The 24,592-nt window shown below is 35.4% G+C and overlaps 1 long non-coding RNA gene across 1 annotated transcript in view; it reads right to left on the reverse strand.

Annotated features, from left to right (window-relative positions):
* Window positions 1-24,592, reverse strand: part of LOC117083781 — a 55,027-nt gene that overhangs the window by 13,058 nt on the left and 17,377 nt on the right. Inside the window, exons 4-6 of the long non-coding RNA XR_004437211.1 lie at window positions 24,321-24,431; window positions 8,112-8,218; window positions 7,300-7,345 (exon numbers count right to left, since the gene is read on the reverse strand). This is a non-coding gene — a long non-coding RNA (uncharacterized LOC117083781). The remainder of the gene's footprint in view (window positions 1-7,299; window positions 7,346-8,111; window positions 8,219-24,320; window positions 24,432-24,592) is intronic.

The following is a 24,592-nucleotide window of genomic DNA, read 5'->3' on the forward strand; positions in this document are numbered from 1 at the left end:
TAAGGTGATCTGATCTCTCATACTCTTAACCACTATTCCATGGGGGCAGGAAAATGAGTACTCCGCTTACATGCTGCTGTAAGGAATACAGATTGGTGGAATCTTTCTGGAAGGTAATTTGGTAATATGTTATTAAAGTCTTTTAAAAGATGCATATCCTTTGCTCCAGTACTTTTTTTATTTTACAAACATCTACGTTGTATTTGCAGTGTGCCAGTCACTGCTCTAAGTGTTTTTCATATACTAAAAAACAAAATAATGACCACACAATAAGGTAGGTACTAATATCTTCATTTTGTAGAAAACCAAGTGGAGGCACTTAGAAGCTAAGTGATTTTCCCAAAATCTCACAGTTCTTAAGGTGTGAAGCTGAGTTATAGCTACAGAATCTAAGTGTCCTTAATCACTGCACTATCCAATAGTTTTAATTTTAGAAATAAATTCTTGAGAAGTAATTATGTATATACACAAGAAGTTATCATTATAGCTCTGTTCCTATAATAAAAAAGTGGAAAGAAATGGTTGTAAATTCATATGGCACTCTGTAACAAATAAATACTTTGTTGTAGAGGAAGCAAGTACTATATTAATAACATCATGCATATATTGATAATAAAAGACAATAAATGAAATAATATTATGACATATCTAGTTTTTATTTTAAAAGTAGGCATATATAGGCACAGAAATAAACTAGAAGAGTATACAAACAAACTGGAAGAACAACAAAAAGTAAACAGTGGTCTTTGGGTGATGAGGTGATAGGTGTTTTTTTATTGAATATATATTTTTTTCAAATAATGAAAGTGTATTTCTAAATAGCAAATCTTAATTTAAAAGTAATTTAAGGAGGTTGTAATGGAGCATGTCTGGGGTCTTTTAGACAGTGAGGTGGTGCTTACATTGTTTATAGGAACAGCATTACATATTTATAGGAACAGCCATGCTTTAACAAACATTAACTAGAAATCTAATCTCCCTGGTCAATTCTTTGTTGATATCATGCTGGCAAAAAAGAAGGATTACTCGGCTTGTTTTAATGCTGATTTTATGTAATCTGAGTAACTCTTAATGACAATCTGGAAACTCTTGCCCCAGATCTATCAATATGACAAGCCATTTAACTCCCTTTGCTACGTCTGTGCATTCTGTTCGTGTTAGTGACTTTAAGATCGAGTAATGGTTAAGTGCCAAGTTCCAGGCATCAGTCCTCTTTGGTTGCATTCCTAAATCCAACATTTAGTTTAGCCATATGACCTTGAAATCTATAGGCTTTATTTTCCTCATCAGTATATAGGGTTTTTGAGATAATTAACTGAAATAACATATGTAAAACACCACTATGTAGGGCACACAGTAGTTACTCAGTAGATGTTAGCTATTTTTATTAATAGTCTTTGTTATTGTTCAATGCTCCTTTTTTAAAATGCATGTGAAGCATAGTAGCTCACATCTGTAATCCCAGCACTTTGGGAGGCCGAAGTGGGAGGATAGTTTGAGGCCAGGAGTTCAAAACCAGCCTGAGCAACATGGCTCGACCCTATCTCTACAAAAATAAATAAATAAATAAAAATAAGAAATTGAGCTTGTCATAGTGGCACACAGCTGTAGTTCTAGCTTCTTGGGAGGCTGAGGTGGGAGGATCCCTTGAGTCCAGGAGTTTGAGGCCACAGTGAAATATGATTGTGCCATTGCACTCCAGCCTGGGTGACAGAGAGAGACCTTGTCTCTTAAAAAAAAAAATGTGCATGTGAGATTCTCTAGTAAAAGCTACTATGCACTTTTTACTTGGTATTCTCAACTGAAGAATTTAAATTTTTCTTTGGCAGAGAGATGAAGAAAAGCAGGGTATCATCTATGAGTGGATCTAGTTAAATTTGTTAAATTCTGCATGTTTTAAATGATCCCTGTGGTTTTCTAAGGCCAGTTTTCATGATCAATGTGATTAGCATATCTATTTCAGTTAACAAATAATGATTTTTATGAAACTATTTCAAATTCATAGTCAATATATACTGATTGTTTTAACTGTGCTATAGACTATTTGCTTTTACATGTAGATAAACTCTTAAATCAAGATGTGGACCCTCACACACCCTAATTATCATCAGAAACCAATGCTATATTGTTTGATGACTGCCAGTTTCCATGGGAAAGGATTATCAGGTTAAATTATGTGTCTTATGTGCAAGAAGAATATCAATGAAATACCTTTATTCCATAGCACTCTATGGCTATTTCCAAAAAAGACTTCCATGTTTATATGCCAACATAAGGAATGATGAATGCACACACACACACACACACACACACACCCCTTTTTTTTTCAATAAATGAAATTAAGAGAGTGGTATTCACCTCCTAACACTGTTTCCTCTGAGCTCAAAAGAAACAGCTTTGGAAAAACTTTAGCTGTCTTTTGCCGATAGAGTTGTCCACCAAAATCTGAACCGGCTTTTCAACTGGGTCTGCTTGTGTGAGGCAAAGCAGGGCTTGTGTTGTTAGACATCTCTCTACCTCTCCCCATGCTCCACATTAGCTGAGCCTCACTGCCCTTCACCATAATCCTCCCAGGCCTGCTCTCCACATTGGTTGAGCCTCACTGCTCCAACAAGTAATGCACTTCCCACACAATGGAGGCATGGTAGGAGCAGTGTGAAGGAAACCAGATAATGCAGTCACAAGCTTGACAGACTTACTCGCTTTTGAGTGGTACATTATGAACTGGCCAAGTGAAACATGAAGGTATTATCCTGTCTTATCTGCTGGTTGAATGGGGTGCAGCCTCCTTCATGGTAAGGTTTTTGGCTTGTTGCCAGAGGATTCTCACTTTAGCTGCTTCACATATTTACCCAGAGTGCTGCCTCTTCACCTCTGTTAACTATTTTGGCCGTGACTTGCTCCAAAATGAGAAATGAGGACATGTTGGGTCCAGGTGATGACTCTGTCAAACAGGTTTTATGAATCACAGGTCAATTCTGAAGATGATTTAGAAACATCTGCCACTGGAGAGTGAGTTTAGGGAACCAGGTTACATTAAAGAGAACTTGGGCTTCCTACACTTGTCTGCCTCCACAGAACTGGCTTTAGTCTTTTCCCAGAGAAATATATCATTTTGGGTCATAATTTCCTACCTGAGAGAGGAGATTGTAAACACACATACACACACACACACACACTCTTCAGAGTCTACATGAAATGGATTCAGGGTTGGATTTTTCAGCAAGATTCTAAAGTGAATATGATGCCGAATCTGTAGCTTGAGAATGACTGCCCATAGAATTCCTAGTCCCAACTAGAGACAAACTCAAGGGCTAACTTTCTAAGTTTATGAGCCACTCTGATAAAGCAAAAACACCCTTAAAGCCTAAAGTTCCTTTTATAGTTGGCAATAATTAACAATAAAATATATAGCACTGCTTTTGATAAGACACCCATAATGGGTGCCTAGTTTTTATTAAACGTTGTAAGTAAACAGCTGAGTCTGCCAGAACCAAAAGCATAGCCCTTTTTACATAATAATTAATTACACAAAAGACCAGCACACAGACCATCATCCAGTTGTTCCTTGCTTGATCCTAAAGAAAATTACGTGACGTAGCTAAGGTTTAGTTTCATTATGGGTAAAATGTTATCTCTATCTCATAAAAATTTGCTAAGGATTAAAGGTAGGTAAAGAGCCAAGCCCGACACCCAACTGGTGTAACTTAGGTACCCAGTTCAGGTCAGCTTCCTTCTCTTCCCTTTTCCTTTGACTTCTTTGCCAACAAGTAGATTGTGTATCACTGTATCAAGAGATCTTAATCACAGGAGACAGCAATCAGCATAATAAAAAAAGGTCTATAAGAGCACAGTCCAATTTACTTATTGGTTCATAATGCTGAAATAGCCCCTGGATTTAAAGGCTCAGGAAAGTAATTAATGCACACAATCCTAGGATTTCAAAGGTGTTTATAGGTAATATTTCATTCAACTCTATAAAGGTCTGAAGTTGAAGGCAGCACAGATTCTCATCTTCATTTTACAGGCACTTGAATTTTTTGAGATTGTGTGCTTCCAAGAAAACAACCAATCTGTGACCAAGATGTAATTAAGACCCATAATTTCTAATTCCCAGGCTTTGACTCCAACCTCTGAAAATGCTTCAATTCAATGAAACTAATGGCACTTTGGTCTCTGGAATTAGATCCTGTTATCAATGACTTCCACATGGAAAGATCATTCCAAAATGTGTAATTAACCAAGAAAATGCAAATAAACCAATTTGTACCTGCTATTTAGAGGTAAGACACAGAAATGGCTTGAGTTTATGATTTGAAAACCTAACCTTTTTCCACTTTGAATGTAGCTCATGTTCTCCAGTTCACATTTTTTTTTGCAAAATTTACATTTTCAGTGAAATATTTTAATCATTTGTGATTCTGTTATCAGTGAGGAGTTTAGAACGGAGAGAGAAATACATGTCATTGGGCACAATGTGAAGACACAAAGGTCTTTCAATGACCTTTCACAATTCAATTCAATAAATATTTTTCAAAACTCGACTCTTTACCAGTCTTTATGCTAAGTAGGGTAGGAGTCAAGCTTTCCGCCTAGCACAGTCAGAAATATGGTAACATTTGGCCAGCATTACTGAATGAATGAACCTAGTGGAATGATTAAATACGTATGTATACCTTCTAAAAAGCAGACGGTAATCAGTATAATAAAAGAGGTCTATAAGGACACAGTCCAGAAAGGCATCCTAGTGAAAGAAATATTTAAGCAGGACCTGGAAGACAATTTCTTTCAAGTGACAGAGGTTCAATTCAAAGTAGTTTATGAGAAAAAACAAAACAGAGATTATGGTTTGGCACTGTCAGAACATGGCCTGGAACACACAGACTCTCCTAGTCTCTTTGACTCCTTAGTCTATCTCTCTGATTCTCCTGAGTCATGAAGCATGGTGGCCTCATTTTCTCCTACTGTATGCGAGCTTTCTCCTTGTGTTGAAGAACATGTTTGCTGGCAGCTTTAGGCTAATGTAATTCCGAATTAATGACTCAGAAGGAAAGAGTAACTCTTGCCTAACTTCAATCTAGGAAGGACTCCATTTGGCACATTTGGTTACTTCTTTATCCTTGGACCAACATTGTGGCTGCAAAAGTGATGACTTGCCTGGTCTGGGTCATGTCACCAGAATTGAGTCGCTGCTGTGATGACAAGGCTTCCAAAAACACATTGTTGCAGTGAGAATAAAACCGGTTCTTAAAGGAAGAGGAGTTCCGGATAAACAAAAAGAATGAATTCCAGTGCAGCCTAGAAGACAGACTGGCCACTGTTAAACTGACATGGAGAAAAAGATCACTCTAAGCTGGGAAGATAGTCTGAGTAAACAATAAGAGGGGAAAAGTGTGTATTAAAGGAATAGATGGTATTGGTTAAACACAGCAGGAAAGGATAGAGGGTTGGTTGGGGTCAGCTAGATGTGCATATTTGACCTCTATAAAGAAGTTGACCCCAGGGGCCCGGCGCGGTGGCTCAAGCCTGTAATCCCAGCACTTTGGGAGGCCGAGACGGGCGGATCACGACGTCAGGAGATCGAGACCATCCTGGCTAACACGGTGAAACCCCGTCTCTACTAAAAAATACAAAAAACTAGCCGGGCGAGATGGCGGACGCCTGTAGTCCCAGCTACTCGGGAGGCTGAGGCAGGAGAATGGCGTAAACCCGGGAGGCGGAGCTTGCAGTGAGCTGAGATCCGGCCACTGCACTCCAGCCCGGGCGACTGAGTGAGACTCCGTCTCAAAAAAAAAAAAAAAAAAAAAAGAAATTGACCGCGTGTTCTCTGAGCAATGTTAGGGTTTTAAGGTTTTGAGAGTCACACGATATAGTTTATATTTTATAAAGGTAACTCTGATTATATTGTGGAGTATACCCTGGACAGAAATGCTGAAGACCAGGAGTTGAGTAGGAAAGGTATGTCAGGCATGGGGTTTCTCTGTCTTGTTTTCTTTTGTTTTTTGTCTGAAAGCGTTAATTTCCTGAAAGAACTTCTCCTCTGCTTTGTCACAGCGTCCCACATAAACACAAGGCAGGGCTAATGTTGTGCTGTATTTCCTGGGACACAGTAATTAGTTCATGGGTAAGCACATAACTCAAGCAGGACCAGTCTGTGTCCCTTCTAAGGTTTAATACCTGAATCCTTTCAGACAGCATTCTCCAAGAAGGTAGACTTAAGTTTCCAGCAGCCATCTTGCCATTACATTGAAGCCAACACATGAGAAAAATCGAGGTGAAAGGAAAAAAGAGGCAGAACTCTACTGACATTGCTTCAGCCCTGTCTTGAAATTCTCAATTACATGTGTCAATATTATCCTCCTTTTGTTCAAGCTCATTCGAACTGCATCTCTTTCATTCAGTGACTAAAAAAAAGTCCTGACTTAAAAGAAAAGGCACTTGCCACTTATTGAACACTTATTGTATACAAGGCATGGTGTTGGGTACTTTATGCACATTATCATACCAAATCTTTATAATAACCTTGAAATGTAGATATTATGATTTCCCATTTTACAGAGGGAAAATCCATGAGTCAAGTAAAAAACTCCCCAAAATTTAGTTAGTTGTTAAAAGTTGGAAATGACGTTCTAAATATTTGTTCAACTCCAAAGTTTATGCTCTTTCCATTTTACCGTCTCTATGCTACATTGCTTTGGTATCATTAGAAATCAATATTCCAGGTGAGAAGTAATAAAAGCCTGAACTAAGGCATGGCAGTGAAGACAAGAAGAAAAGACAAAATCAAGAGGTATTTAAGAGAGAGTCTAGTGATTCTAGATTCCTGGTGATTTCATCAATGAATTTTAAATGTTGAGGAATAGTTAGAAATCTAAGAAGATTCTGAAATCAGGTTAACTTAAGTAAGTATAGGAAGAAAATCTGGCTGGAAGGAACAAATCATGTTTCATTTGAAGTGCTTGTTGAATATCCAAGCGGAACCATCCAGTTGGGGGTTATTGTTTATTTGTTTGTTTTTCAGAGAAAAGGTCTCTTCTGTCGCCCAGGTGAGAGTGTAGTGCCTTGATCATAGCTCACTGCAGCCTCAAATTTTGGGGCTTAAGTGATACTCCTGTCTTAGCCCACCAAATAACTGGGATTACAGGCACACAGCATCATGCCTGGCTAATTCTTGGGGGTTTTCTTTGCATAGATGGGGTCTCACTGTGTTGCCCAGGCTGGTCTCAAACTCCTGGCCTCTAGTGATTCTCCCTCTTCAGCATCCCGAAGAACTGGGATTACAGAAATAAGTCAACATACCTGAGAAGTGGGTTGTTAAGAACACAGTTCATTTTGCAGGGATGCTCTGGAGGATTAAAAAAAAGAAAAATTAAAAAATAAAAAAAGAATACAATTCTGCTGATCTGTAGGAGGGTCACAATAAAGACATAGGCTTGAAAGTAATATATCTATATCAGTGTTTATAGTCTCCAGAATGGATGAGATTGTTCACAGACAGCCCATAAAGTGAGAAGTAAAAGATGGTGGAAAATGGACTCTCTATAGTCTAAAATATCAGCATTTAAAGAATAAGCCTTTGTTCATGATAATCAATCAACCTGGAGTGGTCTTTTTCCTTTGCCTATCTTATGAATATATATTCATCTGAGATGATAACACGCAATCATAATATCTCCATGAGGTTTTTTGAATCTTCAGTTTTTCATCCTCTAGTAGAATTTCGACTTTTGTCCCAGGTCCCTGGGGCTTTGTACAGTAATATTCTTTTTACACTTCTTGTAATATTCTTATTCTATAGCACTGGGACAAGAAAACAGACTTCAGATTTTGTACAGATCTGAGTTGGATTTCCACTCCACAATTCACTGGTCATGTGGCCTTGGGCAAATTACCTAAGTCATGGTTTTCTCCTATGTAAAAAAAAGAAGAAAAAAGGCAAGGATGTGGGGTTCTGCTTGGGGAAAGTGAGGTTGAGAAAAATACCTCCTTCACAAGGTTGTTTTGAGAATAAAGAAGATAATTGTGAATCTTTTAATAATATACTGAGTAGCACATAGAAAACACTAGACTAATGGTAGATATTATTGGTTTATGAGTCTGTTTCTACTTACCAGACTTCTTGAATGCAGGTTCTGTGCCATTCATCTTTGTATCTCAGTTCTCTAACAAAGTATCTGGCACCTGATGGTCACTCAGGAAATGTGTGCTGAATTAATACCTGAGTAGATATGAAGTCAGAATGCTTGATTATATATTGTCTTATTTGTTCTCCACTGACTGTGTCACAAATTGATGAGCTCCTCACTAGGTCTCTTTCACCATCCCCACTCTATTGGGCTGTGATAGGTGCTATATGCTCAGTTGGTGTGAAGAGATATTAGGCAATTGTTTATTATGACAGGTACACCTACGACTCTATTTGAAATGACTAAAAAAACAAACAGTCACATTTTCTCTTTTTTCAATAACTGGTATGTATCCCTGATTTAAGGGCATCTTTGAAACGTTTCTGTTTTCTGGGAACACTCGTAGTTTTCTGGCAACACAGGGAACACTCGAAATATTCATATAAAATATCAGGTCAATTTGGCATCGTCTATTAAGAGACTTACAGATGTGAATAATTTGATTTAGCAATTCCACTTCTAGGAATTTATTCTAAGGAAACAAACGCTAATGCTGCATAAAAACATGTTCATTGCTACAGTATTTATTATAGCAAAAAAAAAAATAACCTAAATGTTCTTCAATCGGGAAATGGTTTACAAATTACAGTACGGGGGATGATTATCCAGTCAGTACAATCATGTTTTTAAAGATTATATTATGACATAGGGAAATGTATAAATATAATGTTAAACAGAAAATCAGAGCACAATCACACATTTGACTTGCAGCCAATTTTGTGAAATGTCTACATTTAAAGACTGGAAGGAAATACAAATATTTTGTGCTATCCAAACTCATATCAGTTTCTGAATTCAGATAACAAGAATTTGGACAGTTAGAAATACTTGTATATTAAAACATTTTAAAAGTACCTGTCTGTGAATGGAGGAATGGGAGATTACTTTCATTTTCTTCTCTCTACTTTTGCAAATTATGCACATTTGCTAAATTAAAATATGCTAAATGCACTGCTAAATTAAAAGTTATTTTTCCTTCTTTGCTGTCAAGTGATTAGAGAAAAACATGAACAAAAGATAACTAAGTAGTTAATTAACCTACCAATGACCCAACCACATGTACCATTTAGGGTCTTCTCTCTTCTTGGGCCACACAAGTCGCCCAACTCTTCCATGTTCCCTTCTTGAAAATCTTTGAATCTGTCTGATTCTTTTCATTGCCACCACTGCTATGCTAGCTCAGTTCACCACCACCTTTTTCCTGGACTTGTCTGCATGCTTTCAGCCTCCCTGCCCACTGCCCCTTTGATAACTCTGCAGGAAGCAGTTATCATCCTGAAGTGTAAATGGCACAAAGCAAACACCTTCACAGGCTTCCCATTCCACTCTTCAGTGGTTAACTCCTTAACATGGTTCATGAAAGCCTTACCTTCTGGGGTCTGCTTACTTCTTCAGCCGTATATCTTCTACTTTTCACACATGGATACTCTTGCACCAGAACCCCTAGAACATGCCATGTCTTCCCTCACCTCTTGCTGAGTTTCTATGTCAACAATGCATCTACAGTGCTTTTTCTTTCTCTCCTTCCCTCTGTGCCTAACAATAGCTGACATCTGGTTGTCCTACGGGCCTTAGCGTGGATATATTTTTCTCCAGGAAGCTTTCCTTGACTGCCTGGTCTGTGTAATACTTCCTGCTTCTATGGCATCCTGTTATAGGCACTCATGCATATTATGATATCATAAAGTATGCTGTGATAATATATGGTGTGGAATATATGGCAATAGCATTTTATCATAACTATTTTTTCTTGATATGTTTATTTGTTTACATTTTGTTTGGTTTTTTTGTTTGTTTATTTATTTTGGTCTCTCAATGTGCAGTGCAGTGCCTGATTTCTAGCAGAGGCTTGATCATATCATGGAATGATTGCGTGGACAAATGAAAGAGGCATCTCAAATACAAATACAAATGGCTAGTCCCTGGGTTAGCACAAGTAGAGAACAGCCACTGTTCCACCACTAGCACAGACACAGCCTCTATTTCACTATCAATATGGAGGAAAAGCTCACTGGTTTATACAAAGCATACTACATAACCTATAAATCAGAGGCTTATTTGAGAAATGAAATTAAAAAGGCTAGGCGCGGTGGATCATGCCTGTAATCCCAGCAGTGTGAGAGGCCGAGGAGGGTGGATCACCTGAGGCCAGGAGCTTGAGACCAGCCTGACCAACATGGAGAAACCCCATCTCTACTAAAAATACAAAATTAGCCAGGTGTGGTAGTGCATGCCTGTAAACCCAGCTACTCGGAAGGCTGAGGCAGGAGAATCGCTTGAACTCAGGAGGCAGAGGTTGCAGTGAGCAGAGATCATGCCATTGCATTCCAGACTGGGCAACAAGAGCAAAACTCCGTCTCAAAAAATAAGAAAGAAATGAAATAAATAAATAAATGTTTAGTTAATAGTTTCTAGCAAACTTTAAAAATATCACTCAGTTTTAAATGCAACTGAGTGCCCTTATTTTATCTATACCAGAATTTGAAGTCATCCATTTTTTTTTTCCTTTGATTTTCTTAATTTTGTTCATTGTCTCTTCATTGTAGGAGGCATAGTACTTCACTGCTGTCCTCAATAGGACGTTCTACAAAACAAGTGGCCTTTGGTATGTATTGTGGAAAAAGGAGGTATAGGCAAAGTAAATTGGGATTGTGTGGCTTATTATTTTCTGGCTGAGAAAAAATCGTTAAATTTTTTTGAAGCCTGAATTATCAAACCTGTTTGATCTTGAAGCACAAGTAAAATGTTACAGAAAATACTGATATATGGGTACAGGATTGGATTCAAGGTCAGGAGACCAGGCTCCACTCTTGACTACGCCATCCTTCACAAGTCACATTAGTTCCTGAGCCTCAGTTTCCTGATTTGTAGAATGAGAAAGTTAATGTAGTGTCAAAGATTTCTTTAGACCTAAAATTCTATTTAATCATGTCAAATCATATGTTGATCTACTCTGCATGAGAGATACTTAAGAAAAATATATATGTCAAAGATTATTTAATACAATCATGGAGAAATGAATTTTATTACACTTACATTCTGCATTTTAATTTTATATCATCATCTACATCTCCAGATAGATGTTGAGACACCTGAAACCTATTTGATCCTCATTCATGAAAATAAAAAATAGTTAATTTAGCCCTCCATGCAATGGTCCTCTTAACTGCATAGTGCCATTTTTTTCTTTTCCCTTCTGCTAAGTAACTGAAATAAAACTAATGGATATACAAGTACAAAGATATCATAAGGTTGGGACCTCTGAGTCTGACAAACAAAAAGCCGATTCTGCGTCTGCAGCATGCTGTAGACACATCTGGCTTACTTTAGCTCACAATGGGGTAATATGAATTGTGCTAAAAAGCACTATTTGTGCAAATGCAAATAATATTCCATCTGCTCGGGATTTTTTTTTCCTTATATAGCTTTTGTTCCAGTGTGGTAAAAGCCTGTTTCTTTACCCTGAAGTGCTCCTGCTGATGAAGAGTGAAGTACATGACAATGAACCAAAATCCATTATCAAACAAATACAGTGAGCTTTTCAGCAAGTCATCACCGGGAATGTTGCCTTTTTCTCTGGCATTAAGTTGAAAGCGATTTGTGCTCATGCAAATAAGACAAAGTGGTAGGTTAAAAAAAATTGTCTGTGTGTATATATATCTATATATATCTATATATGTGGAATATATATATCATATATATAGATATATATACACATACACTGTAGTTTGCTTTGTAAATCTAACATTTTTATCTCTCTTTTTTGGTGGTGGAGGGCAGCAGTTAAATAGTTTGGCAGCCTTCTTTAGATTTCCTTATGGTTTGAGTCATGTTAAATTCTTCAACAGAAGAATTTAGCTATGCCTTATATTGTCTTGAATAACTTACTTGGGATTTGGGAGAACTGCTTTCCCAGTTCCTGAGAGAACCCAGGGCAAGTTAGAAGAAAACTTAACTCCCGTGCTGCTGAAAGAAAACTATAAGTTTCAAGAGATCAGGATTTGCTGGTGGTGACAGTCAAAAGGTAAATCATCCAAGTTCAATCTAAAGGTATACATTTCTGCGTGCTCATATATTCCATTCTGTGTCCTGGACCTTAATCTGAGGGCTTTGTGATAGTTATATACTTTCTAAAATTAAGAGGCCATTTCTCTAGTTTTAGGAGGAGATAGAAATGAGGGACAATTATATGACTATTACACAAGATGTTGATAAGCCAACTCCAGAGAACACCAGTGTTTGGGAAAATGTATTCTATCTTCTTTTCAGTCCACTTGGTCTTCAGCTTTGTCCTTTGATTTACTTCCTTGCCCCCTTTCTCCTGAGATCTATGATTTCTATTTTGACAAAACAGAGAAAAAAAGTAAAAGAACTCCTTTCTTCCTAAGATCAGGGAAGAAGTGGGGCAGAAGAAGATTATAAGCTTGTATGAGCATGAAAACACACTTTTATTTTACACAAAAATTGAAAGCTCATTTTAAAGCATTTTTGGCTGTTTTATTTATGCCTGATGATTTTATTCAATACTAGTTGGATTTTAAATAATCTAACTAACGTTTTCCTCTTCATGAAATTTGAAGATTATTCTTTTATGAAACAGTAGTTTTGGAGTTTTGCTTTTTTAAAATGTTTGCAGTTTATAGATTTCAGAGATTATGCATTTTTATTTTCAGTTCAGCTTTATAATGCCATTTTCAATGAGCATTTATTTGTAGGTTTGAAATACAATGGAGCACATACACTTTTATTCTTTTTAAATATTTTTGTCAAGTTTCTACATACAGCATTGATGAAGCACATATAGTGATGTCAAGAGACAATGAAGTCATAGATGTAAAAGCACTTCAATTATTAGGGTGAAAGATGTTATAGGCATTTAAAGCATTAATTCTATTAATACATATAACTTATAATTCTGGAATAAATAACTGACTGAAAATGAACAGTATTTTCTTTCTAGAGCACATAGTAAACATCAATAGCTAATTTTATTATAGCTTATTTTCTATGATATATATTAAACTACCTTTCACAGTTCAAGTAAAACCTGAAATTAAGCACTCGAATACACAATTATGTCACGCCAACAGTTTTGCTGTTAAGCTATCTGCAGATATTAACATCATTCCCCAAGCGTTCTATTTAACAGCTAAAACTGTGATCGAAGTGAATTAATAATTTAGACTATGGTAGTTATCTTTACATAGTGTCTATAATTATATTTACAATCTCGCAGTGTATTTTAGAGCTACTCAGAATTGTGAAGCGATAATATTTGCCCTAATAAGACCATTTTTATCAAAGGTGATTTCCTTTTATGTTAAGACAAGATAACTTTTCACTCTTGCTGACTTCAAAGGGAAACACATTATTTCAAATATATTTTAAACTTTTAACATAAAAGCCTTACACATGAAACCATTAATATGTGGTTGGTGAGGAAAATGTCTTATTCCACTCACAATAATGTCTGACTTTAATTAGACCCTGAAAAGTAAAGGATTTAAATTCAAATCCTGGCCAACATTAATTATAGAGTTCTTAATATTGTAGCATGCCCTTACTAAGTTTCGAGAATATGTTCCATGCTAAATAAAAAAGGAAATTCACTTCTGGGGACAAGGGACTGCTTATTTTTAAATGTTATATGTATTGATATGTGATATACCAATGTAATGGTATCTCCCAAAATCCAAAGCGGCAAGGTAGAATTCCTTGTCTGTTCCAGTGTTCTTTTTCCACATAGATAGGAAGCCAAAGGCCTGCCCTGAATCTTGAACATTTTTTCATCTTACTCAGTAGGAAGATGATTCCCTTTGTCACTCTTTTTATAGTCCCTCCTCAATCTTAGTTAAATGAAGAGTTCATTTACATACAGCTGTGACTGCTACTGCCACTGCCAAAAAGGAGCATCCCTGGGTCCATTTCATAGACAGTAGAAATGGGACCTACGAGTGGCTGAGGATGAAAATTTATAGGTGTAAGCCAGGTCCTCCCAAGGCCTATTATGAAACACTTTGCAATCCCTACTTACTTAATACATGAAGATTTACTCCTTTATCAATCAGTCAATCACTTCAATAGCTTTTTATTAAGCATTCATTTTCATATCAGGAGTTCTGTGAACTGTATCCCAAGGCAGCATGCTGAAGGGCAAAAAGCCCTGGGCTAGATTTAGCATTCCCATTCAGTCCTGCCAATCATAAGCCATCTATGTGACCTGATCAGTCTCTTAACCAGTCTTAAGGTGGCTTAGTTTTCTTACCTGTAAAATAGTTATAATAACTGCCGCATTTGCCTCTTGGCATTGTTCTGAGAATTAAATAAGTTATGGAGAAAATGCTTTGGACATTCTGAAATACTAAGCAAACAAAAAGTAGTAGTGGTATTGCAAAGAAAAAGTCTTCGTAATTTCTAAATTGCAAAAAAAAAAAAAAGAAAAGAAATATATTGTAAAAGATGCTTTAAATATCGAGTGAACACTATCAACTCTAATTTTAGCAAATATTCAAGTAATTTGAAAGTTACTTTGGGACAAACAATAAATACATTTGATTTTATTTATTTACTATTTCATTCATTCACCTCTTAGTTTATTTCAGCCAAAAATTTAGGCAGTCGTTTTGAGTTTCTAGAAGTAAAACAAACAATTCTTAGTCAATCAGTATTCTGTAAATTTGGTTTTAGACTGAAGGAATTATAAAAATTTGATAATGTATCATTTGGGTTTCAGTGTGGGACTCCTTCCTGGTATCTCTTAGGATGTTTTCATATTTTTCAAAATAACATATTCTAAGAAAAAAAATTGAGAAACTGGGAAGACAGGAAATGTGTTATAATTATCCTGCATGAGTTAAGACTTCACAATCAACATAGGCATGTGACAGATTTAAAGGGATACACTGACAAGAAGTCAAAAGCAAAAACAGGAAGCACTGCATGCCTGAATAACAGTTTGCCCATTCTGAAGCTTGAGTCTCTAGCCTCCTCACCAATCTCAAAGCCAAAAAGACAAGTTAAGTTGTTGAAATGTATATTATAATACCCAGACAGTAAAATTTACACACTTTTCTCATAGGAGAGACTTTATATCAGTAATCAAAATCCATCTACTTCCTAATGGACATTTCTAATTTGTTCCAAGGTCAAAAATGATTAGAAGCAGCAGATTAGGAAGGGAGAGAAGCGATGTAGAAGGATATTTCCTACAAACAGACTTCGGTATTTTAATAAGAAATGACAACATAGAAGAAAAAGAAAATGGAGAAATACCACAAAAAATAAAGCAAGAACTCAAAAAAGGCAGGTATGCAGAGACATTTAAGGATATGGTAGATGGTCTTATATACCTCAGAGGAGCCCTTTATAGTTACCTACTGAAGACTCTTGAAAATGTCTGCATTGTTAGTAAACAAAAGATTGACACTCATACTTGAAAAATTTTCAATCAGAATTATTGAAATACATATTAAAGGGTTGTCACAGCTTAGTCCTTAGGAAGCAAAAGTTTACCTTTAAAAATATAACTCACTTGCCAAGAATTCAAAGTACCCAAATATAATGGTATTTTTACCTTAATTTTCAAACCAGCTGAACTCTACAAATAAATATTATTGGCTTTCTGCTGATGTGGAAAGTATTTAAGATAATACTGTATGTGGTTTTGTTACACCGTGATAGATTTCTAGTTCTATCCCCTAACTAGCAGAAGTGATCATTGGTTTAACATTGCTTTTCCTCAGTTTCCGTGCTAGCACTGACTACTCTTGTTCCATGCTTTTGACTATTATTGCAAGGTTTGTAATCAATACTGTGGCTGAAATAACGAGACCCACTGCATTCATAACAGTTTATCAACTGGAATAGTTTATTGCTTAGAATTTGTTTTTCAATTGTTTTGACATATTATCTCATGATGGAAGTTTCTGAAAAAAAATAGATGCGTATATAGGCTTTGTTAATTTTTTGTGGCAAGTCACAATTTATATCTAATTAATGGATTCCACTGTGGGTGCTCACAAGCCAAGAGAGCATAAGACAATTCATTGACAGGTGAGAAGAAATTATGAATTTATATTTATTTTTATTTTTGTCTTAGAAACAAATTATATTAATATTTAATAAATGGTTGACACTGGCATCCAAAATTGTTCAGCCTTTCATAAAACGTTTATCAGTTTGCCTGAAGGACGTGTATAATTATAGCAAGGCAAAGGGTTGACAGGAAAGCTTTTATCTACAAGCTTTTAGCATATTGTGGTCTACTGCAGTCTATGTGGATAAATGTACATATAGATATTACTTTAAAGAATAGAATCTTTACAACATCTAGAGTTAGATTGGAAGTGACTACAAAAATCCTGGTATATTGGGAGGCGGAGGTTGCAGTGAGCCGAGATTGCGCCATTGCACTCCAGCCTGGGCAACAGAGCAAGACTCCATCTCAAAAAAAAAAAAAAAAAAAAAATTCTAGTATGTTACAGATGCTTGCTAGTAGTCTCTCCAAAAAGTACTTAGAAGAGTGTTTGAGAATGGCGTAAACCCGGGAGGCGGAGCTTGCAGTGAGCTGAGATCTGGCCACTGCACTCCAGTCCGGGCGACAGAGCGAGACTCCGCCTCAAAAAAAAAAAAAAAAAAAAAAGAAGAGTGAGCTTAAAGATGAGTCGTGGCTTTTTTAAAAACAACTGTTCTAAATTTGTTGACTTTTACTGAGATGATAAATATTTGGCATTGGGTATTACCCAGTAGACATTTTTATAAAATAAATAAATTTAATGATGATAATGATAATGTTAGTGGGAGAAAAGGAGTTTTCTGTAATAAATAAATAAACAATAAAATTATGTTTTAAATAACTACTTCATTTTTATCCCTTATTTCTTTTGTGATTTTGTATATTTTACAGCATATATAATATACATTACGTATATTATATACTATATTTTATATGTATGTATTTGTAGAGCAATGTTTCTAATAAATAAATATATTGAAGCTGCATGCTCAAACACTTGTGACTAACTGAGATGTGAGATCAACTAACTCATGCATAATGGCAGCATCATTTTTGTACCTAAAGAAATCTTATTAATAACAATTGCCATGTTCCTGGTGATAGTCTATATAGCACTCTAGAATCATGCTTTTATTTGTTTATCACACTAGACTTGGAAGACTTAATATGTATCAGTCACGATGTTTTCAATTGCAAGTAACAGTAACCAGCCAGAGGTAATGTGGGCTTCAGACAAAGGGATATCAGAGTACTAGGCTCCACTTCATGTTATTTTCTTAGCTTCTCTCTTCTCTTTGAGTCAGTTTTGGTCTTTGGTCCCTGGGCTGACTTGCCTCATTATCTCAAGATGGTTGCCAACAGTAGCCAGGGCAACAGGATTCCTTGTTCATGTTTGAGTGCAGGGTGTGTGTGTGTGCATACGTGTGTCAGAGAGAGAGAAAGAGAGAGAAAAACTACTCCTGCCAACCTTATTAGAAACAAGAAGCTTCTTTCCCAGGCCTAAGCAAGACTCTTCTCAAGTTTTATTGGCCCAAATTGGTTTAGACAGGACCTTATCTAAACCAACTTCTGTTAAGTGTGATAAGTAAGACTATCATTATCTGTCACTAAAGAGTTAAGGTGGAACCATTAATGAGAATTCAATGATAATATTCACTAGATAATATTCTCCCCATCTCACAGATTCTTTCCATTTTACTTACCTCAAACGGAATAACTTACCTAAGATTACCTAGCAAATGAGTCGTTGACTTGAATGAAATACTTGTCATCATCATGTTTATTATTCACTAGTATTATTACCAAAATACTAATAAAAATAACTGAGATTTGTATTATATAAAAGAGCACAATAATATAGGGGGATAATACCTACAGATAAATAGATCAAAATAGTCAAAATCTAAGTCGGAAAGCATCATAAATCAATGAGACATCTAATACGAGGGGTTGGAAAAGTGCCCAACTGTGTGTAAAAACAAAACTAACAGCCTACCTCTTCCTAAATTCCAAAATAAATTTCGGATGGTTTGTGTAAATGTAAACACTGAAACTATAAAATTTAGAATTAATTTTTTTTTTTTGACGGAGTCTCATTCTGTCGCCAGGCTGGAGTGCAGGGGCACAATCTCAGCTCTTGGCTTACTGCAATCTCTGCCTCCCGGTTTCAAGCGATTCCCCTGCCTCAGCCTCCCGAGTAGCTGGGACTACAGGTGCGCACCACCACGCCCAGCTAATTTTTTGTATTTTTAGTAGAGATGAGGTTTCACCATCTTGGCCAAGATGGTCTTGATCTCTAGACCTCGTGATCCGCCCGCCTCAGTCTCCCAAAGTGCTGGGATTACAGGTGTGAGTCACTGCACCTGGCCAGAATTAATTTTAAGCAATAATTTTCTGCTGCCTAGGAGTCAAATATTTGGAGGTAACATTTATAAAAGTGCTAAAATTTACAATATTAAAAATAAAAAAGGACTTGTTTTCACTATAAAAACAAAAATTTTCTGAGTGGGTGTGTGTTGATGGAGGAGGACAGAAGTCAGGCCAATCACACCATAATTGTTAAGTAATGGCACAGTCAAAAGTAGGCAAACTTTTCTATAAAGGACCAGATAATAAATAATTTAGGCTTTGCAGGCCATATACTCTCTGTTGTGACTATTCAGCTCTGCCCTTGTTATTTAAAAGCAACCATAGATAATAAGTAAATAAGCAAGTATGACTTTGTTCCAATAAAACTTCATTAACAAATAAATAAATAAAATTGAAAGATAAAAATGCCAAAAGTTTAAAACATCAAAAGGCCAACAATAAGTGTAAAATAATAAAGGGTTTGTATTTTAATGTGTAAATAGTCCTCATAAATTAATAACAAAAAGATAAACACACCAATAGATAAAGGGAAAAAAGGATAAGATGATTTACCATAAAAGACATTTTAATTCCAATAAATGTAGGAGAAAAAAGTTCAAACTCACTAGTAATAAAAAAAGTCCTAGTAAAAACAAATGTATCTTTCATTTTTTAAAACAAATTTAGTCAAAACAAATAAAATAGCTTATTTCATTTATAATGTTCAGTGCTAATGAGGCTTACATGAAGCTGGTACTCATACACTTTTGGTAGAAATTAAAATGTTCAATGATTAAATTTACAAAAGTTTTGAGAAATAATGTGCTCAAGTTACAAAAGAAGGATTTGAGAATAATATTCTCACAGTTTGCTTGTGAGAGTATACAGTGCTACAACTCTTCTAGAGTTTGTCATTGAATCATAAATACCTTTAAAAATATTTGTATTTGTTGACCACTAATCTAAGAAGATAAAAAGAAATACAGATAAAAACTTTCATTAATTAATCTATATGGTAGCCTTAAATTAAAAACAACCTAAGCATCTAAAAATAGTAAATGGTTTGATAAATTATTGTAAGGTCACTCAATTGGCTATTTTGCAGCCATTAAAAATTATGCTTCAATAATAAAAATATTATGTAAAATAGCAGTATAATAATTTAAATACAATAAAATATAAATAGTATTTTAAAATAGTTAAGTCATGGTGAAGCACTATTATAGTGAAATATATATTAAATCGTAGAAAATACAATATGACATCAACTTTGAATATCTGAATAGAAAAAAAAGCTGAGAAAACAGCACATTTAAATGCCTCTGAAATACGAAAAGCAAGATTTAAATATTTTAATATATGTTGTTCTATATTTCTTAAATATTCTACATTGAACATGTCAAGATTTTTTTTTGTTTAGAAGGTATTAAAATGTGTCATATGTTCAAAGTCCCAGTTATCTTTTGAGAAACAAGCCCATCTCTACATTACTCATGGATGTACATATTGAAGAATTACGTATGGAGATCATGCCAATATACTAAAAAACACATAAGATCTAAAGTACAACAACAAAAAATGGTTTTACATCCCTCTAGTTGACTAAACAGTTATATGTGGAAATCATACCAACAATTTTAGAAAAAATATGTGCACACACAAAAAAGTAGTCTTACATACCTTCAGTTGATTAAGTGCACCTAATGTTTATTAGGTATCTATATATATTAAGTCAATTATTTTTATGCATGTTTTACTCAATCTTCCCAACAAACTATGAGTATTGTCATCTCATCTTTCTAAATGAATAAATTGATGCTCAAGTGAAGTTACATATCTAGCCAACATAGAGTAGCTAGGTAATGCCATTGCCAAATTTCAAATCTAGGTCTGTTGGATTCAAGAGTTTATAACTTTTTACAAATACATGCATGCTGCCTCTGAGGCAATTCACAAAGACACAATTGATCAATAAAATGAGGAATTAATTAAAAGTAAACCGTCTGAGGCCGGGCACGGTGGCTCACGCCTGTAATCCCAGCCCTTTGGGAGTTTGAGGCTGGCGGATCACAAGGTCAGCAGATCGAGACCACCCTGGCTAACACGGTGAAACCTCGTCTTTACTAAAAATACAAAAAGTTAGCCGGGCATGGTGGTGGGTGCCTGTAGTCCCAGCAACTCGGGAGGCTAAGACAGGAGAATGGCGTGAACCTGGGAGGCGGAGCTTTCAGTGAGCTGAGATCGCGCCACTGCACTCTGGCCTGAGCAAGAGAGTGAGACTCCATCTCAAAAAAAAAAAAAAACAAGTAAACCGTCTGGAAAAAAAAAAAATCAAACTAAAGTTTTTCAGGAATAGCATGTGATTAATTTATTTGCAAAACTTTATTTTGTCTTTTTGCCTGAAGTATCCTGATAATTTGATTTATTTTCTAGTTTTAGTTTAGATTTGTTTCTTCCTAATCCAGAACTCTTAGAACTTACAGGAAGTTGTGAATACACAATGTCAATCACACTGATACCTTAAATTAGCTCAAGGAATGGATGTCTCACTCTACATGCAAGAGCTAGACTATATGCAGACTTCTGGGGAATAATGACACTTTGATTATTAGTCTTCCATGGGATTTCTTAATAGCTCAAATCACCATTGCCAAGGTCAAAACAATACATTTAGGAAGTTTCAGTTAGTTAAGTATCTTATAAACAGAGGATTAACATATCATGGTCCAAACAGCTGACTGAGCTCAAACTCTGTAGTCTGCCTTTTGGGAACATTTTACAAAGCTCAATTGCTGGTGAATTTCAACTTGCAAATTTCAGAAGAGATTTAAAAGCATCCTAAGACTATATAATTACACACTGAAAATTTTAGAATTTATAATGATGGACACATAAATAGTATTTTTCATTCGGTGTTGTTAAGGAACAAACGTTTTGTCATTAAACTTTACCAGAAGGAGAGATGACAGTATTTGAAAATGGCTATGGATACATCTGAAAATGATATTTTACTCTATCTTATAGAAGCATCATTTTCAGAATCATTTATTTATAGGCCTTTTGAGTTGTGTTGCTAGGTTTTATTTGCTTGATATTATTTTTGAGTGTCAGTTTTAAAACACTGTAAGCACATTTGTTACCTTTGTTTGAAAGATTTCTCCCCAAAAATAAAGGGAAATTGCTAGTTTGGATTCAGAGCAGAGATGAGAAAAAGAGGTATGTGTCTCCCTTCCCCATCCCACTATGCTTTCCCAAGACCTGTCCACTCTTACCCACACATACACCACAAATACTCATTTGTAACTTTATTCATATCAATAACTTATACTACCAAGTTGCTCTTTTTAAAACTCCATTGAGTTATGGACAAAGCTTATATCAGAACACTATGAAGAAGAACCTTAACAGAAAATAAGCTTAGTTTATTTTTTGGAATTAGTTTAAAATGGTCTTTGAGTACCATAGGTATCCTACCTGGCACAGGATGCAATTGTCTTAAAAAGTGACCTCTTTATACTGAAATTTTATGAAATGCTTTGGAAGCTGTCATTATCTTTTTCAGTCAGAATTATAATTAGGATTTATTTTCAACATAGTATTTTGATAGCTTTTTTAACACCATGGCACTGAAAGTGGAGAGCTTCCTCAATGATATTTATTCAGCCTTCGAAGACATAGTCACCTGATACATCCTAAGAAACTTTTGATCATAGTTGAACAAAGTGAAATAATTAACAGGAATTAAGTTTAAGTGATTGGGAATTCCACTTAATTGAGAATCTTAAGTGATTTCCAAAACCCTCTGGAAATAAAAACTTTTCACCTGTTCTTAAACCAAGAGATAAAGTATTCATTGACCAATAAAGACTCTCGTCACCATCAGCTAGAAAACACCCTTTGAAATCCCATTAACTCTTTCATGCAGACAACCTTCATTTTCTATTTTATCAGAAAGTTAAATTTGCCATTCTATACTCCAATAAAAGTCAAGTTGTTTTGATCTGATAATTGTAAGAGGTACTATATGTATCTTAATTTATAAGTTTTAAATGCTAAAGCTCGAGGCTGTTCAGATATAACAGGAGTCTGGAAATGAGGTACAAAATGCTGGAATTCAAATTAACCAATAAATATATTTTAATATATATCAGCAGGACTCTAGAGGATTCCATTAATGTTGAAAAATAGAAAGGATTTAGGTTAATTTGGTAAGAAGGCAGGTCAGAACGTTTACAACAGTGGTATAGAATTGTATAGAGATGCAAAATTTTTCAAGAGAGCAGAATTTTTTCAAAAACGCTGACTCTAGCTGTCACAGCCCTGCCTTGGCTAAATCCAGTGGAGAGATAGGAGGACTTTCTAATTTGCTTTCCCTCTATTTTAATAATAGCTGTGCATAAGTAATTTATGAAAGGCCAACCAGGCAGTGGGCAACAGAAAATTAAACTCATTTTATCTGAAAGCAGGTGGATTTCTATATATCATTAGCATGCATAGAATTCTCACAATGTTATTTCTCATACTGATGGAATGTAACCAAATAATATATGAGTTTTTTGCTTATGCACGAGTGAAATTTTTAGATAAAAGTGCCAGCCCCAATGGCAATTTTCTGCAAAACGAAAACTAATTCTGCGAAGCTTCTTATTACTGGAAAGACTCATTTGGCTTGCATTAGAGACTGACATAAGTGACTTTAGGATTTTACTAACAGATTAGATGAGATGTGCCACATACAGTAATATCATTAGAGAATGTAACAGCACTGGAACGCTTTGGGGCACTTATTAAGAGTACCAGCACAAGTAAATTGTTTTCCTTTTTGACACAAGCTTTTGAATTTCTTCCCTCTGATTAGAATGCTTTATTTTTATGGTTGCTTTTTATGATATTTAAAACAACTTTTATTTTATACTCCTGAAATTGCACACAAATTATGTTTTGCATGATTCAGCTCAGTGTTACTAAATGCATTATCTATGCCTTATTTCGTGACTATCACCTAGGCAGAGGGTAGATATGTATTAAGAAAACAGTTTACACAATACTAAAGTCAGAATTCTTCTAACAGAATATTATCCTAACTTACAGCAAAGACTAATCTTCATGGCTCTGAAGAATTTTTGCTATTAGTACCTTTCACTCAGTGTTTGTGTGAGTTCTACTATCAACTTCTAACAAAATCTTATAATTGGATCATTAGAAATGGTTATTATAATATGAATACTTCTATTGTTCTGTTTAACTACCATTCTAAAATTCATTCACGTATAATAAATACCATAGTTCTTTTTATTCTGATGAATCTTCCCTCACCAAAAATTATGGAAAAAGCAAAATATTTTTTGCTAAGGTAGGCAAAAATGTGGAGTGGGGATGGAAATGCTTATCACCTTATGAAAGAAGCTAAGGGAAAGGCTGGAAGTATTGGGGGGATGATTTTATGCTCAATATTTTTCCTTTTCTGAGTTACCTTTTCCTGATATAAGTTTTTACCTTTTCTTAGGCATAGAGAAGGTTGGGTTTTTTTCCCCCTCCTTTTATACTTCCTCATCAGAAAAGAAAATTAATGAGAAAATGAACACATACAGTTACCTAGAGCCACAGGAATGCATTTGGCAAAGTGCTATTCAGTGTCCCAATCTATAGAGTGGTGAGGCTTACAGCCTGTGAGGCCAAACAGATGGGCAACCGAATCCCAGCTCTGCCACTTGACTAACTGCCTAATTTTAGGCAAACAACTTACCATCTTTTAGTTTTTATTTCCTCACCTATAAAACAGGATTATGATAACTCTGACCTCGAAGGCTCTCTGTGAAGATCACATGCAACTGAATCATTCTGCTGTTCATATTCTATCACCGTAATAGAAGGGGAGGCACCTGAAAACAAAGGGTGGCCTCATGAGTTGGAAATTATGTCAGACTCATTGTGGTAAATGTTTCAGATTTCTATAGTAAGAACTCAAGAACCCAAAATTGTGTTAGTTAAGAAATAGAATGTGAAAATAATCCATGAGACAATCCTCCTTGAAATATCATGA

The sequence above is a fragment of the Trachypithecus francoisi genome, unplaced genomic scaffold, assembly GCF_009764315.1.
Source record: "Trachypithecus francoisi isolate TF-2019V2 unplaced genomic scaffold, Tfra_2.0 Lachesis_group0, whole genome shotgun sequence".
NCBI lineage: Eukaryota > Metazoa > Chordata > Mammalia > Primates > Cercopithecidae > Trachypithecus > Trachypithecus francoisi.